Source organism: Topomyia yanbarensis, chromosome 3, assembly GCF_030247195.1.
Source record: "Topomyia yanbarensis strain Yona2022 chromosome 3, ASM3024719v1, whole genome shotgun sequence".
NCBI lineage: Eukaryota > Metazoa > Arthropoda > Insecta > Diptera > Culicidae > Topomyia > Topomyia yanbarensis.
Window position 1 is genome coordinate 256,105,413 of NC_080672.1, and position 17,131 is coordinate 256,122,543.

At 38.0% G+C, this 17,131-nt stretch overlaps 1 protein-coding gene across 5 annotated transcripts in view; it reads left to right on the forward strand.

Annotated features, from left to right (window-relative positions):
- LOC131694111 (semaphorin-1A) overlaps positions 1-17,131 on the forward strand; it is a 185,432-nt gene that overhangs the window by 92,188 nt on the left and 76,113 nt on the right. The window contains exon 2 of one of the 5 annotated variants that reach the window (XM_058982520.1): positions 5,212-5,385. The exons of the other annotated variants lie outside the window; for them this stretch is intronic. The gene's annotated coding sequence lies outside the window, so the exon portion shown is untranslated. The remainder of the gene's footprint in view (positions 1-5,211; positions 5,386-17,131) is intronic. 5 annotated transcript variants of the gene reach the window in all.

The following is a 17,131-nucleotide window of genomic DNA, read 5'->3' on the forward strand; positions in this document are numbered from 1 at the left end:
CATAAAACGTCGAGGTTTGATGCAAACTCGAAAAAAAAAATTTAACGAAAATTAACTTTTTTGGATTTCGGCACATTTTTGCCTTTCTCATATAGAAAGGTTATGCAATCACTCTGAAAAACGTCAACCTAATCCCGCCCAATTTTTTTTTTGACTGACATAAGGTTTCTGGATTTTAACAGGGGCGCAGTTGAGGGTATACGGAGAGGGATAACCCCCCCCCCCCCCTCGCAAGTAACAATTGAAGTTTTATAGCAAGCAACAAGAGCAATCTAAGTTTTATGAGTGGCTATAAAACTACTATGAAACCTCAATTGTTACTAGGGCTGTTTACTCCACACCCTTTAAAATCCCCTCAAACCATTTCTCAGACCACCACCCCATCCAGCCCTCATACCCCCTCTCAACCCCATCATCTTTAAACCACCACTAGGTCACAAAGCATACCAAATTAAGCTGGGGAGTCGTTTGTTCGTGGAATTTTCGCCCTCCTCACACACCCACTCCCGCATGACAAAATGAGTTAGCAAGCAGATAACATGGAACTAATGCTGATTAGGCTTAATAAGTATATTTTTTGTTTCAAGTGTTTCACCGTCAATACGTATCTCATCAAGATCGTGGCTGGCAAGCCATTGTGTATAAGTGCAAAGTATACTAAGAATGTAATTGACATTTCCACAATTATGTTGAACATAATCAGCCACCGAGCCATAGTTTAGAGAAATGAGAAAGGCACAGTTGCACCGCTTGGTGGATTAAAACAGGTTTTTTTAAACCTTGTGCGCGGCTTAAGAGAAGTTCAATTTCATTTATTACATTTTTTGGAAATTTTCGTACATTGGAGATGTTCGGTATTCCTTTAAGTCGACGAACGCATGAATTCAAGCCGCTCCAATCAAATTTGATTTACATAGCTGGGTATTTGACTTAAACGGAACGAGTAAATCCGACGCCTGTCCCAAGAACAAGTGTAATTACTGGAGCATAAAAACACATAATATTTATCTATATTCAGTCTTTTACTCATTATATGAACTAACCAACCAATATTGGAAAACTACTTAACCCCGTCTTCGTCGCTCTTAACAAAGACTTGACGAATTCACGTGAAATACCTCGTGCATGTGTACTTGCGAACAGTGCTATTGACGCATGTCTTACATTCGACACCATCACTCGTGATATTTCTGCTGTCAAAGTCAACATAACTAGGAAATACACCTATTGTTCGGCATATTTGCCGCATAATGAATCATAACGTTCTGATGGGTTTCCACTCATAATCGGCGTGATGCAAATGCCCAGACCCACCACATAATTTGGGGCAACTCAAGTAATAATTTTAGAGTCACTGAATTGATGGAAACTTAAGCAATACAAATACTCGATAGAGGCAATCGCCCAACATTTGCACGGTTTGGCAGGGAAGAGGTGTTAGATGTAATTCTCAGCTCTGACAGTATTGCGCATGAGTTGGCAAACGACTTTGAACCGTCTTTATTTGATCCTAAGTCGTCGCTGTTGTGCTATCTTATGACAAGCGCCATTTAGCACATTTCGAGAAAAACGATTTTTAAAGTTTGAGATTGAATATCTTGAAGCTTATAAATAGTATAAACAATTCAAAGAAGACAATTGATGCTTCTATCTATTCTGTATTAATCTCTCAAATATTACGAAGATCGGTTGACTATGTTGTGAGTTTTTCCTATAAATGTATACAAAAGTCGGACTCACACGTGTCATAAGTGTGTATAGATGACAAAATTTGTATGGCGTGTCATAATCGTGCATGCAAAATTTTCCATAGAATCTCATCATCAATTATTAACTTTTTTCATATCTTTGGTTTAATTTGGCCTATAAACAATCGGTGAGATGCATTTTGAAGGAAATGAGTCAGAGAATCTAGCAAAAATAGTTATTTTTGGTTACAGTGTTGCCAAATATGCTATATTTCTAGTTTAAAACTTGAACTACATTTTTCTCACAATTCGTGTAATTTTGTTTTGAAAGTAATTATGCCATTGTGTTCTGTAGATAGTTTTACAAATAAAAACATCTTATATATCAAAATACCTTGAGTTAATCCCCAGACACCGTCTTTTGAAGCAAAGAATTCAAAATTTATCAGCTCGTTTTTCGCTATATCTCAGTAACCAAGCAGAATGTCCAAATTCTGTAAACGCCACTTTGTATAGATTTTTTAGACAAATAATATGGCATATCTAACTCAGTTTACCCCAAAATGGCGTTTGTCATAAGATAGCACAACAGCGGCGAAGTGTTCTTTGATAATTTAAACGTTTCCCTAGATACCGCTGCATAGCGTAATCCTAAATCCACGAACTATGAACTCTTCGGAGATGGCTTGGCGACTAGGTTCAAGGGCATTTCCAACGAGGGGAGCTCCAAGTGGTTTGGATGCGGCTATAGATAAAACAAACTCACTCATACTAGCAGCATACATAAGGCTTGTTCACTTCGAGTTATGGGGACTTTTAGAGGAACCCCTTGGTAGAATATCGAAGTTGTTTTACTCAAAAAGTTATGTAGAAGAGCTTGGAATCGTAGATACTGGGACGAGTCGGAGGCATTTAAGTTGCTTCGCAAAGCATACAGAAATGCTCTGAGTGGTTGGAAAAGCCTCGGTACGAATATCTCAAGTCTCAACGAAACTAGTAGATTAAATAAGTCAGTGTCGAAATTGAAAGACTATCCACTATAGACATAACAATGAAAAACTGTTTCTTTTCAAAATCAATCAGATACTAATATTTCAACTATTACGTATAGTCTTCTTCAGTGTTCAATATCAGTCTAAAGAAGTAGACTATACGTAATAGTTGAAATACTAGTATATGATTGATAGTGAAAAGCAACAGTTTTTTTTTATTATTATTTCTACAGTGGAATTAAACGGAAGACATCTGTCTTAACAGGATTAATTGTGTTGTGACATTCCACTAAATCGCTCAAAAAGTTTTGAATTTTGTAAGAAATTACAGTTCAATAATGTTCTACTCTTACTAGACATTCCAACGCACATGAGCACTACATATTTGATGATGTAAAATTACAATACACGTGGAAAATAGGTTATGGGACCCCAAGATGACTCGTTCACAATGTCTTATTGTACAATTTCTTCAGGCTGCGGTAATTTTTTTTAATAACCAGTTCAATGAACTAACAGTATTTTCTAGCTCTAGATTAATCCAATCAGCGTCATCGCAAGATTAAACAAGATTCTTCCTCTAGTAGTGAATCTCTGATTGAAGCAAGCGTTAAATATATGCGTTTTTAACATACCGCAATAAGATTGCTACTGATTAACTCAACCCAACACCCACTATTCCCGAGTAGATTCCATTGTGGACAGTCGTTCTTGGCATCCGCACGGTAAGAAAGTAGGTAAATAGCGCTTGCGGTAAAATTTGCATACACACGACTCGATGGAAGTATATACTTAATAAGATGCAGTCACGGATGAGGTTGATTGAAGCTGCCCCGTTTCCCTTCTTCAAACTAATTCTGGGGCTAATGTTTGCTTTCTGGTGTACTGACTTTCGGATAGGTCAATGGTCCAATCAAAGAGCCAATTTACATCGTTAGAATGAAAAATATTAAATACAATGTTTCGAATTAAAATGTTATCGCTAATGCCATCCAATTATTAGATTAGTGTGCAATTATGAATTATCGAATACGAGTCCAAATCGATGTTTGGCATCAAACAGAACATAGGGCGTTACCCTATATGTATTTTAAGCAAGAATACCAAAAATACTCGCAGGTTGGAGTGCTGAATAGTAACTATGTTAATAATAATAATTGCCCAAGAGTTGAGCACAATATAATGATGAGCTTCGCGAGACTGGGCATCCCACCATTTTCTTCCACAGCCTTATATGAAATGATCATTTCACGCATAAAGGTAAACTGCAAAAATGCTAAAAGCACATAAATGAAGAGATACTAATACTAATAATCAAATTATTGTAGGCATATTAAAAATAACTACTGTATCGTAATAAAATTATTTGTTTCCAAGCTCTTCATTTATCCCGCTTGAATATGCGATAATATCACGCTTCATACCCCACTGTTAGCAAATTTTCGCAATTTCCTTGGAGGTAAAAAATTGATTACCTGCCTACCAAGGTAGACTATGATGTGTGATAAACTGCTTGTCAAGAAAATTAGCAAGAAATTCAAACAGTGTCTAAGTCATTCGTCAATATCCGTGGTTAGTTCGTCAGCCAACATCAATCAGATCCTGTGGCGTCGCTTGGAAAAGGTCGATGGTCTCCATGGGCATCTATATAGAGAAAATGGGTGTGTGTAACTGATCTTTCCTTTTTTCCATGCTTCTTTTATCATTCCCTGTACCCGGCTCAGAGTTGGAAGCGTTGGTTGAAGCGCGGTCGAGACCCGCACGGTTCAACCGGCTCCGCGAGAGATCGGTGGCGAATCTTTACATACGAAGTGCCCTTTTAACGCCTCATTCTGCTGTCGCATTATGCATATGAATGCCTATATTCGCTGGCTTTCCTCCCATCTTCGTCGGAGGCTCGGAAATAGTAAATAACGGTGTGTAGCCATGAGCGAAAGAGCTCTTCAAAGGTTTCCTCACCTGATCACCTCATTTTCATATCTTCGAAGGACAGAGGCTTCATCGTTCCAATAAAATCGGCTAATTTAGATACGATAAAATCGCCAATAAATTGTTCTTTTTATCTGTTTAGCCACATTGATGCGTTGTAGTTCGACCGCATCTCTAGTGCTAGAAAATGTATGCTTTGCTGCTGAACCTGTTGGAATTACCATTTTAATCTTTTTTGTTTTTAGGCTGACTTCGTTCTGGGTGTTCTCCTTATTAGGTAAATCTTCGTGAATCACCTAATATTGAAGCAAATTCACGCGTATAATAAAACCATAAATATCATTCTAAGCAATTGATTGTCCTACTTGGCCGGAAAGAATTACGGATTCCTTTCATCCGAGTCAGTTAACTCTCTGAAACAGAAAAGAGATTTGAATATTTTATATGCCGCGTTTATCGTATAATTTTTGTCGCTGTATGCATCATAATTTCACCTCTGTTCGAACATTACAAATGTACAGGTTCACAACTGATTTAATTATCGCTTATGCCATGCTATCATTATCCAGAAATTAACCTATTTTTTTCTATTTTCTTTGCAGGTAAAAACCGCCCACTAGCCCACACTGACATTTTTTACATGCGCTGAAAACAATGGGTCATTGTTCTGTTTAATAACTGCCGAATCCCCCAACTTTCGATGTAACATTTGGTTTCGATTGTTTCCACACTGACTGGTCATCCGTCCATCACTCGAATCAGCGAACCAGAGAGGGGTACGTACGTATCGGATTTAATTTGTGTCATTTTCACCCATCCATTATGAACAATTGATCAAAAAACCGATTCCTACGGGCCACTACTAACCTAGTTCCGGAGACAGACGGCCGAAGACGGGGTTAGAGAGGCCACCGTACACCTTTCGCAGTGGAATCTCTTTTTTTACGGCCAATTCACTTCTCCATAATAGTTGGGAGCTTTTTTACGATCTCGGAGTAGTTTCATGGCCAACTCGGTTGGTGGGTTTGCAAGTATAGGGTCATCGTGTGCCACTGACTTGTGCGGTATTCTATTTTTTGTGGTTCATTGCTTGACGTTGGAACAATGATACGAATTCACATGGAAAGTGAATATGTCGTCGAAAAAAATTAAACTTCAACTTAGATTGTCGGCCAGACTCTAGCGGGTTTGATGGTAGATGGAAAAGCTAGTAGTTATTGGTCTGTTCGACTAAGGATGGACTTGTACTAGTTTGAACTTGAATTAAGAGCTATTTAACTTTTTTTCAGAAATTCGACAAAAAACGATAAAATCACTGACTGTCACGAGCCTTAATTGCGATTTCGAACTATGTGTTCCTCATGCAAGAACTCTACACCCAAATCAGAAATTCCGTGCATTAAAAAGAATATCATATTTAGTAAGAATTTTTTGCACTTTTACAGTTGAGTAATGTTTTACTTGCTAAATTATGTTTGCAAATGCCCAACAGTGAGAATATGAAGTTGAAAAAGTAAATCCGCTACAATTCCATTCCGGATCCATCAATGAACAACTATTATACATATCGATCGATATGGCCATGAAATTCAAGTTTTCTGCTAAGTAATATTTATTTTAGATTGTTTATTGGTGAGAACTCAACAATAATTCCAAAAAAGGTCATTTTCGGAGATTTCATTCTTTGTGCTGATTTTGTTAGGATGCAAAAAATTTGAATAAATAATATTCAATACAACAACCAACAAATTTCTCAAACCCCCTCTCATATTGTGACAAATGTCAAAGTAAGCTCACATGCCAAATTTCACATCATTTGGACAATCCTAGACCCCCGCCCACTTTCTTATGAAATTTTTTAAATTGGTACCTTGGGAAAATATGAAGGCAAAATATATTAAATGCTATAACTTTTGAAGTAGTACTCAGAAAATTACAATTTATACCTCTTTTGAAAGGAAATAACCTTAGTATTTAAATGAAGATATTTTTGTTCCTCGAAAAACACGGGAAAGCGGGGTACTGGGTTCCCAAAATTTCCAATTTTTAATAATTTTTCTACTCTGTGATGCAAATCATACATATTTTGCAGTTTTTCTAGTGTAAAAAAATCTCAGAAATTGAACGAAACCTTTTTGACTTTTGTCCGAATACGAGAAGTCAGAAGTTGTCATTCGTATTAAATTTTATCATTTTCTCGGGCATATATCTCAATTATTCTTCAATCAATTTTCATAAAACATACTTGCTGAACGTGGAAAAATTCTTAGAAATGAAACTAAAATATATTCGTTACCGGTAAAATTCAGAAACATTAAATTTTTTGACATTAACTCCACAAATCACATTTTTTTTTTCATTAAATGTCCTAAAACCTCAACTTCCCCTATTTTTCCAGGTATCAATTCATGTGATCGCTAAGTGTATTTTACACCAAAAGCAGTAAATTAAATAAGAATTTATTGTTAAATTAAGTTAATATGAGCTTTTCAATGATAAAAATGCGAAATCGAGACTAACACTGAATGTCAGAAAATTTGATGTTTCTGAATTTTACCGGTAACGAATCTATTTTTATTGTGTTCCTAAGGATTTTCCACGTTCAACAAGGTACAGTTTATTAAAATTGAGTGAAGAATAATAGAAATATACGCACTAGAAAATAATAAAATTTAATATAAATAACAAAGGGCCCTATAACCCCAACTTCGCGTATTCGGACAAAGGTCAATAAGGTTCCCTTCGATTTCTGAGATTTTTTCGCATTAGAAAAAACTGGAAAATATGCATGATTTGCATCACAAAGCAAAAAATTATTAAAAATAGGGGATTTTGGGGACAAAATGACCTAGTACCCTTCCCGTAGTTTTGAGGAACAGGAATATCTTCATTCAAATACTAAGCTTGTTTCCTTTAAAAGAGGCATGAAAAAATAGCAATGAATATTAGAGATTATTATGAAATCCATAAAAATATTCAAAAGTTCCTTATTTTTTGGCGAAAATAGCGACGCAAACGACGTTTCTTATTACCAGAAACTTAAATTTCGAGTAGTACATTCAAATTTCACATTAAATTAGCCTACTAAATATGAATAATAAAGCAACCTCCACCTGCAGAGCATGTTTTGCTCACTTATAGCGTGTCGGAACCAGCCCGTATCCATTTCTAAAAAAAGTTTAATGACGGAACGCCCAAAAAAATCTATTTTTATTATGTTCCTAAGGATTTTCCACGTTCAACAAGGTACAGTTTATTAAAATTGAGTGAAGAATAATAGAAATATACGCACTAGCAAATAATAAAATTTAATATAAATAACAAAGGGCCCTATAACCCCAACTTCGCGTATTCGGACAAAGGTCAATAAGGTTCCCTTCGATTTCTGAGATTTTTTCGCATTAGAAAAAACTGGAAAATATGCATGATTTGCATCACAAAGCAAAAAATTATTAAAAATAGGGGATTTTGGGGACAAAATGACCTAGTACCCTTCCCGTAGTTTTGAGGAACAGGAATATTTTCATTCAAATACTAAGCTTGTTTCCTTTAAAAGAGGTATGAATTACGGGCGAATGACCTAATGGTTAAAACCCAAATAAACAAATACAATGTATGAATTGTAATTTTCTGAGTGCTACTTCAAAAGTTATAGCATTTAACATATATTTCCTTCATATTTTCCCATAGCACCAATTTCAAAAATTTTAATCGAGGTGGGCGGGGGTCTAGAATTGTCCAAATGTTTTCATAAAATTTGGCATCTGAGCTTACTTTGACATTTGTCTCAATATGAGATAGGGGCCTTTGAGAATTCAAAAACAAATTTGCGATACCCTAATAGTCGTAGTCCAGGTATGTTCATTATAGCTGTGATATCCTACTTTTGCAGTTACATTGCAGATGAGATTCCACAGAATGATTCTGGGCCGATAAAATTAGTGGAAGACAATCTTCTTAGTAGCTCATCGGCTTTTGCGTTCCCTACAGTTCCATAATGTCCCACCATAAATTGACACGATTTTTCTCCGCCAATTGCCGGAGTACAAGAATTCACTCAAATAGTTTTGAGAGTCATGTAGCAACACTTAATGCATTGAGCACAGCCTGACTATCAGAGAAAATGCAGGTATTTGCATACCGGTAGTTTATTTTCAGACAAACGTAAGTGCATTCTAGAATGGCATTCAATTCTGCTTGCAACACTGTCGGCCAGTATCCCATGGGGAAACTACCGTTTATTCCTGCTCCTGTAATACCATATCCTGTCATTTCTGGCCAACCTGTGAAGAAAATTATTGAGCCTGGGCTCCACGCTTAGCCTTGATCCAGTCATTGTGCAGCCACACTTAAAAATGGCGATTTCCTCTCTCGTGTTGGACGATAAGAAACCCGTTTTTGCTAGCCACGAGGAAAATTACGCCTATACAGGGGAAATGTTGAAGAAAAGATGACGGAACAACCTCACACGATCAATACTCTCATCCACGGACTATTGAGTCATAAAAAGATGGTCAAAGGAGCATGTTAAGCTACGGATCTTGGCGAGCAAGTGTACAAGACATATCGAAAATCTTAAATTTCTGGAACTGGAGTTCGCCGGTATATCCGAACTAATTGTGGTCCATCTACTCGCTACCGCTGTCAACAAGGATACTCGACGACGCTGGAAGTATACCGTTAGGTACGGTCAGCTGTTTAGTTACAACCAATCGTTTGAATTCTTGAAGAAACAGTGCTTCATACTGGAAAGCTGCGACAGATTGAATCAGAAGCAACCCACAATTTAACCCAAAGCTATAACGAAACTTTGCCAGAAATAGCACGTCACTGCTGCTTCTGTGCACGATTTAAATCCCGAGTGTAAATGTGATTTTTGTCACAAGGACCATCAGGAGTTTGCACACGTTCCATGGCGACATGACCGAGAACTCTAGTGATATGGTAAAGCTCACTAAAATAGAATTTATACACGCGAAGATACTTACACGGTAGCACACACGACATACAAACGCACACACGATATAACACCTTAAAAACGTACAAATGCTTTGGCTCTTCGCGACAATTCACCAGATCGCGAGGTCCCTACGCACGCACCCATCTGAACTGTACAGTGAATATCACATTCAGAATCACGGCACGCTGTAATTGGCCTTAAGTAGTGTTTTAGTGATTGACATTTCCGGTGTCGTCTGCAATTGTAGTGAGTGATTCCGAGAACCTAGCTCTACCGCTCAGGTAGTACAACTTTCGAAAAAAGGACCATCAAAACTTTACTTTTTCAGAATTAAAAACGCTGTCGACTAGCTAAGGCTCGTAAGCGTAACGTTTGCTATAATTGCTTGAATAAGAGGCACCGTCGCAAGGATCGTCCTTCGGATAGAACCTGCTCGAAATGTAGACGCCATCACCATAGTCTACTGCACACAGAAGAGCGTTTTAAATCAACGGTGAAGGAACAGAAGATGATTCCACATTCAATCCACGATCAAATTCCGGAGAACAAGCCCCAAAATGGAGTCTAGCTAACATCGGCCAATTGTTACAATGAGAAGATACCAACTTCGCAAGAGCTGCTCCAGTGATGCATAAAGGGTGTCCCACATCAAATTGCATTACAGAAAAAACACTCTAGATTACCTAATGGACTCATCCTTTCCAAACTTTCAGACAATAAAATATAACCCATTAATAAGTTTTAGGCATATTCATTTCATACTTGCAAAAATAATTAGAATTTACTCAGGTTCAGACAGCACGGTTCGAGTGATTGGTTTAACTGCACAGTTCATCCAATCTTCCAGCTAACTTCCTACCAATGGGGACCACCACCATGGCAGCTCGAAAAAAATTAGGTTCTTCAGTCAACCTCACTGTTTACATAGATATTCGAGTTCATTTGTGACGTCACTGTAAAGAATCGATTAAGTTCTACAAGACATGATTGAACTCGCGATGAATGAAGTTCATGTTTGACAATTCTCGGTGGTTTGTATATTTCGTCAGTTGCGTGAGTTCGAGTGCAAGGGATATCCATCTGTTGCATTCGAACTCACGTAACTATAATGTATACAAACCACCGAAAATTTTGAATTTTATCCGGCTCATTTTGTGGGATTATGTCGATTGGTGTAAACCCTAATTGAATACCTTACGCTGACGTCACAAATGAACTCAAGTGTTCATTTTTGTCAATTCACTAGTACTATTTACATTGGGTTAAAAAATTCTTTGCGATTTGCTTCGAGCTAATCTCATCGTCGACAAAAATTTCCATGTAAACAGTATGTAACAGTGCTAGTGAAATGTCAAAAAAGTGAAGTTTACCATGCCAGTAAAGAAGCTACTGAAATTACCGAGCCGATTACCGAGCCTACCTCCCAAGCTCGATGAACAAAAATTAATTAAAAAAGATCTTTGAATGCAAGTACCCCAAACACAAAGCTAAGGCGCTAATCAACTTAAAGGCGATATATGTTGCATCAAACTTTCTATAGGCAAAGGATGAAAACGTCATCGAAAGTCAGTAACTACTTTTGACCACCGTGTGATGTTAATATTGGATATTTGCAAATGGATAGACGTCTATCATGAGCATTGGGGAAATCAGGAGTATTTATTACCTTCTCCCGCTTCCCAAATAGAAAAATTGAATAAATATAGCAATAAATATTAGAGATTATTATGAAATCCATAAAAATATTCATAAATTCCTTATTTTTTGGCGAAAATAGCGACGCAAACGACGTTTCTTATTACCGGAAACTTAAATTTTGAGTAGTCTATTCAAATTTCACATTAAATTAGCCTACTAAATATGAATAATAAAGCAACCTCCACCTGCAGAGCATGTTTTGCTCACTTATAGCGTGTCAGAACCAACCCGTATCCATTTCTAAAAAAAAGTTTAATGACGGAACGCCCAAAAAAATCTCATCAACATACTTAAGTATTCCGATATTTCATCAACAGCTCATAAACTGTCGGCATCACCTAGAAGCACGTCAACATCTTCACAGAATCACCTCCTTCACACTTTTTTGTGTTTCGTTTGTAATGATGTAGTCCCCTTGCGCGCCGCCCAAAACAGACCTCTAACCATTGCTGTCGGCATCCCATACCCGACCGACATTAGTCATTTATCGCAAGATTAAGTACCTATCAACGTACTTTGTGTGTGTGTGTTGGTAATTGCTTTATAATAGGTGTAAAATCAAACGAACCGTTTCACCAGCATCCAAGCAGGCACCGCTCCTTGCCCAGCAGACAAAAGCGGAAGTTATCAAATCGCCATTTGCAACGCCAGCTTCGTCGCCGTAATTGAGCTCGAGATTGGAAAAATTCCCTGGCTGGTCTCTAAATATCGCCTTTACCATGTTAGTAAGCATGTATCCAGCCAACATCAGCTTGACCGTCGAATTGTATAGGTTGCTCGGGCTCGGATTGCTTCGTTATCGAGTTGCTTTCTCTACACCTAGAAAATAGTTCAACTTAAAATTAAAAGGAACAGCTAAGTGTCCACAATCAATCTCTGTCAGTGCGATGGTCTATCCAAACGACCGTTTACATCCTGTTACCAAAGCAAGCATTGGCTGCCTCGATCATCGCAAAAAAACATTGCTGTCTCACTCGTATATGTATATGTTTTATGCCGAAATATCCTACCGCGACATGTCATTTTCGAACATGGTCATTTTTTGTACGCGCGTTGCTTGACATCTAGCACTAATCAAAGTTCTGCGCTCACTTGACCCGGCCGCAAACAAGTTTGTTCAGGGCCTTCCTCACGGTTCGATCGTTGCGCGATGCCAAAGGATGGATGGGGCGTAATTTATACGTCGTTACCGAAATGTGTGGCATGCGAAAAATGCGTCTCTTCCACTTACAGGGCTGCCCTGCTCTGATGATGATGATGATGATGATGATGATGATCGTAGTCGACAGCAGCAATGACATTTGCACATCATTTGCACTAGTCCAATCTTTTAACTACTTGAGTTGTGGTCTTTGGAATTCGAACTATTTGCCTATGCGCGCGAGTGTATAATTCCACAGCAGGTTCTTGTTTGTTCTTCATTGGAACGAACGTTAATGGTGGAAGGGAAATGAGGTGAGCCCCAGATATGCGAGTGCTACCTTGGTGAAGCTGATCCTAAAAGTGCGTGGGTGTGCTGAGAAATGATTTATCGATGTTGTGACATCGACAGAGTTGAAGCCGTTGTTGATAGGAGTGATGGTTGTTTTATTGGCTTAGCCAGTGACTACGGTCATGATTAATACTAATAGACGCGAAGAGTGATCACAATAATACATCAACATCTATTAGTAGAGTGTGACACTTTTTAACTTGTAAAATGCCGGTTTACGTGTTGGCAATCGATCGTGTCAGTTCACCTAGTTTTTTTTTTATGTTATGCTGATCTGCAAAGCGACTCTCTTCAGCAATGTTGTTCTAAAGGCCAAAGGGGTTCAGTAGGTGAACGGTTTGGATCAGAATTCTGTCACTACGTGGTGCTAGTGTGCATGTGATAATGTGTATTTTAACTTGTTTTTTCTCGTTTCTCTAACGGCCTACATAGTTTGTGTCTTCAGCAAAGTTGTTCAATCGGAAGTCGCCTTGCGGAGTTCGTGAAATACATATTTTTCATTTATACATGAACTGATTCAATATTCCTAGCGAATTAGTCACGAGTCACCAGTCGTGCTCGTGAATTATTTTTTTTTATTTTGATTATAGAGGTTCTAACATTAGGGTCATTCGCCTATTTCGGATTAGAGAAATCTCTTGGAAAAATCTGTAACCCTATGTGCGGGGTTGCGAATTGAACCCAGGTGAGCTGCGTACAAGCCAATCGATTTACCAACTACGCTATGCCCGTTCCCTGTCGTGAATTAGTTCACAACCTCATAAAATTTTATTCATGTATTCATGAAATGGTTCATAATTTTTAGTATATTAATCACAACTCACCATTCGTGCTCGTGAAATAGTTAACAAAATTACGAAATAATTTTCGTGTATTCATGAGCTAGTTCATGATCCGTGTATGATCGTCACGACTGACCATTCGTGTTCGTGAATTAGTTCACACAGTCGGAAAATATTACTCATGTATTCGTGAACTGGTTCATCTAGTTCCTAGTACATTAGTAACAACTCACTATTCGCGCTTGTGATATATTTCACAACGCCATTCATCTTATTCATGTATTTATGATTCCTAATATGTGATACGCGATCTATCTTTAGTGCTTGTGATATTTAAAAGATATCCCTAATCATTTTTCATTTCATGCAAATCATTACATGGCCAAGCCATTCTGACGTGAATTATTTCACAAAATTTGAGTTTTTCATGAAATATGTCCAGTTGCTAGCGAATAGTAATAGGTGCGAGCAGCAGACAAAAGAAAATTAATACGACCTCCAACATCGTTATTCATGTGATAAAGTTCAATGTGATGTTCGGGCAGAAAACGAAAACTGTACTGAACACCAAAAATTTAATATAGAGCCACAAATCGTTCGTGATACAGTTTCCAATACAAGACACCGCGAATCAGTCACAATTTTATGATCCAGTTCATATTGGCACGTTACTCTGAATAAAAAATCGGATAGTATTGAGCATATCATGATAAGACGAAGGAAAATTACGAATATTATTATTAAACTGCAGATATAAAGAACATGACTTGCATTTCTGCCCGTGTCAAATTCGAAAGTGTGATCAAGAATAAAATATCACAATAATGTGCATATAAATTAAGAAAATCGTGTCCACAATCCAGAAATCACGAACATAAATCACACTGCTTTGTTACGTAAATCTGATGCGAATCTCATAAATAAAATATAGCCAATTTGTGAAAATAAATCAAGAAAATCGAGACAAAGCTCTAGAAATAATGAACATGAATCGCGCTACTGTGCCAGAAAATTCCTATAGTAAACTCATGAATAAAATATCCAGGCAACGTGATGAGAAATTACGAAATTCGCGACAAAGCTCCTGAACATCGTATAAGTGTCGGTTCTATTAGTTGACATACTTTATACAAACCAGTGTATCCCTAAATTATGAAGAAGTATCATAACAAAAGCTAAACATGGCCAGCGAACAACCACAGTAACCCAACCAAACGTTGGAATCTTACCCCATTTAAGGGGTATCCCACATCAAATTGCATTCTGTGCAACATCTGGCTGCAGCTTCTTCTGTACGGAAATCCACTTTTTCTTCTTGTCTTCCTCAGATTTGACCTCCTTACCTGCTTCATAATTGGTCAGTTTTTGTTGATGGGCCTTAGTTCCGGTGCGTTGCGGAGTGGGGGGGGGGGGGGGGTCATGTCCTTGGGTAAGAAAGTGACCCCGTTGACGTACCACACCAGGACAACATTTCAATAGTGGCACGAAGCCAGATTCGGCCAGAAGATCGTAGGGTCGTCTTGTTGCTTCAACAGAGGAAGCAGGCGCTTCTGAAGACAGTCCTTGAGATAGATCTCCCCGTTTACAGTCCCTCATTCCGTTTGCCACATGAGCAGATCGCTTACCAAATCATGTATTTATGGCAAACTTTGAAAGTTTCTGCTTCCTTAGTTCCTCCAGAACATCAAATTTAGGCTGGGCGGTGAAGAACAGTAGCCCCAGAAGCTACCGAAAGTCCGCATTGGCGTAAGTCTCATCATTCATGATGAGTCAATGAAGCGTCGTCAGCATCTGGGTGTACAGTTTCCAGATCTGTGACTTTTCCACCGCATTTGACCGTTTGTCACGATTTGGAGTCTTCTGCACAGAGTTTAGTAGTAACGTGTAATCACACGACTTACCGTTGACCGCATTGCTAATCACTTTGCACTGATTTGTGTTCAAGTGCATTCCGATGAGTTTACACCAATCTTGATCTAAGTCGATATCAGCTTGAAGAACTGCATAATCTAGAGGAGATTTTATTTTTCGGAAAATCTTCATATTGTCGGCCTATAACAGCTTTCCAGACTTGATTCGCTCGCAGAGGTCGCTTAAGAATGAGATAAAAGTAAGAGGCCTAAAATGACTGCCTTGCGGGACCCCAGTCGATTTTGGGGGGTTGCTCCTTTTTGGGCGTCAGGTATCCCTGGGGTTATCCTCCAGAATGAAAAACTGATAAAATAATATATTTTTACTACAAAAATTTCATTAATTTGGAAATGCGGAAGTTTTTTTCGTTTTTTTGTGAAAAATGAATAATGTGGGTTACTTCCTGTTGGACGCCAGCCATTCATATATTAGGATGTAAAAAATCTGGGATAAACTTCGTGGAAATAGGTAAATTTGATATAGGAAAATAATAAAATAAAATAAATCATCAGTTTCAAATCCAGAAATGTATATCCAGTTCTTACAAAGTAGTTTACTTTAACCGATGTAAGGATATATGGATTTCGCTTGGCCGAATTATTATTTTATTTTATTTCGATTATAGAGGTTTTAACCTTAAGTCATCTTTTTAAGCTTTCAACTTTTCTTTTTGTTTGTTTGAAAACTTCTGCATTGCGCTGATATACTAAAAAACACCATGGAATTGTTCTGTCTTAAATCACCTGACACAAAAAAATTAAGGTAGAGACTAAAAATTTGTAAGAAAGATGACCAAAGTTGAATCCAAGTGTCTAGCGAATATGACTCAAACATACCCAGTTTCAAATCTGAGGTCAACCGTATCTGGGAATCGCGATTTAGATTAAAAATCTGAAGATCTGACAACATATATTTTGATTCCTCAGTCCCAAAATTTCAATATACTGATTATATTCGAAAATGTTTAAGCTCCATACTCTTCATCCCAACTGTTTGAAAATGACAAATTTGCTCCTTGATAACGTTAAAAGCCCGCAAAGATAAAGCAACGTTAACAGTTTGTACCGCGTATAGATAGAGCCCGATCAATCATGATTCATGAATGAAAACGGCAAGTATTTCAGTTTATACCCTCGCTATACGCTCATTGACGACGAACCTAAATATGCCACCGATCGATGCCTCCTTTCCGCGTCCCAACAAAGTCAGATTCTTGCTTGGACTTGCCAAAATGATTTACGAACTGGATTTAGTTTTAGAAAGTTGATTGATGGAAAAATCTAGGTTTGACCGACTTGTGTATAAGTCGATCGATCGACCGAGTGACCGGCGCGGTGGGGTGGTATTGCCTCAATCCGGACCAACCTGTGTGCCAAGTGATGCATATACATACTACGGGTGTCGGACTTCTGCAGATATTTTCTGCCGTCATTTCATTCCACCTCGCACACATAATACAACCGGTCGCGGTAGTGCTCATTAAAACTTTCAATCTGCTTTGACTGACACTGATGCCGGCATAGATCTGGTTCGGTAGCGATTATGCAATTATCGGGTGATTGGCTCGAAGCTATACCGGAGAGCAGCAGTATGTTCAAGTCACTGCCACTCTTAAACATATTTTTTTTCTCCCCAAGCTATGCTATCAACATGCAAAAGGAACCAGATGTATCAAAACG